This window comes from Cricetulus griseus (assembly GCF_003668045.3).
Source record: "Cricetulus griseus strain 17A/GY chromosome 1 unlocalized genomic scaffold, alternate assembly CriGri-PICRH-1.0 chr1_0, whole genome shotgun sequence".
In the NCBI taxonomy this organism is placed as follows: domain Eukaryota; kingdom Metazoa; phylum Chordata; class Mammalia; order Rodentia; family Cricetidae; genus Cricetulus; species Cricetulus griseus.
In genome coordinates this window covers 23739702-23741073 of record NW_023276806.1, presented here as the reverse complement: position 1 = coordinate 23741073, position 1372 = coordinate 23739702, and the positions used below count along the sequence as shown (strand labels likewise).

Genomic DNA, 1372 nt, shown 5'->3' with positions numbered 1-1372 from the left:
ATGCTTTCATCTACACACAAACTTTCATGTTTTCTGAGCATAACACAGCGAAACAAAACATTGAGCTGAGCTCTAACTCCCACGACGGATGCTTTTACAGGCTGCAATATTAGAGGGAAACATGTGCATCCCCTTTGTCTGAGGGACCTTATGAAACCAATCAAAAACTTGGGATCAACAGTCTACACTGGTTTCCAGTGTGCCCAGGGCTGGTTGCAGGCGGCACCATTAGGAAGCATCCTGCATGTCCACATCCTCCTGTAACCGCTGTACCATTTTTTCCTCCAGCTGCTTTCCTTTGCCGGCAAGAGGAGCCTGGAGAAGGTGGATGTTCTGCTTGACTTCTTTGATGCCCTGAATCTTTTGCAGCTCTTTGTTTTTCTTCAACCTGTTCATTATAAACTTAGCCTGGCGCTTCTGTTTGATCTCTTCAACTCTCTTCATTGCATCAATAGTTTTATTCCATAGCTCTTGCTGGTAGCTAGCTCTTCACAGGTGCATTTCTACATTTTTCAAATTCAAATGAGTTGTCCCCCGTGAGCTCCTTGCCAGCTGCCTTCCGGAAGGCTTTAGTCCACCTGACCTTGCATGGGTTCGGCTTCTTCTTGAAGTTTTTATGACACTTGGATTTGCAGAATTGGAACACCTTGTAATCCTTGCGGACGAACATCATGCCGTGGCCAGGGTAGATCTGCCCGGAACAAAAATAACATTTCTCCATCCTAGTGTTGACTCCGCGTGGGACCCACCTCCCAGGAGCGAGCTTAAGAGGAAGTTTTTTCTTACAGACAACAAATCATTGCTATCGCAAATCTGAAACATGGAATGGAGTGAGGAACTTGAACAAGACTAAGCAGAGAAAGTTTCCCTTGTACAGCTGGGATGGCTCACTTGGTGGGTTGACTTAAAGACTGCTGTTGGAGGAGTTCTTATTTCAGAAGCCTTCTTCACCAATGGCACCCTTCTGGGATGAGATGGCTGAACCAGGGTTAGCTAGGATGGTGCTTGCCTGTGCCCCTCCAGCACCGTGCCCTCAGGGAAGTCAAAAGTCTTCCATGCTGGCTTAACTGGATCTAACAGAGGGCAAAAGCCATAGTCGCGAGGGGGAATTAATGAATCTTGGAGGTCACGTGGTATCGCTCCCTCTGTATTGCTCCATCCAGGAGATAGGGAGGAAATGAGGGATGGAGGGAGGGAGAGAAAGAGAGGGAGAAAGAGGTAGGAAGGGAGGGAGAGAGAGAAGGGAGGGAGGAAGAGAGAAAGAGGAAGGGAGGGAGAGAAAGAAACAAAGAAAGAAAGGGAGAGAGGGAGAGAGAGAGAGGTTTCATATGTCAGTATGGGGTGATTGAATTTATGGCTTCTTCACAAGAAC

The 1372-nt window shown here is 47.4% G+C and overlaps 1 pseudogene; it reads right to left on the bottom strand.

Annotated features, from left to right (window-relative positions):
* Window positions 1-228: 228 nt before the first annotated feature.
* On the bottom strand, window positions 229-721 carry LOC100768797 (annotated as a pseudogene).
* Window positions 722-1372: the final 651 nt, after the last annotated feature.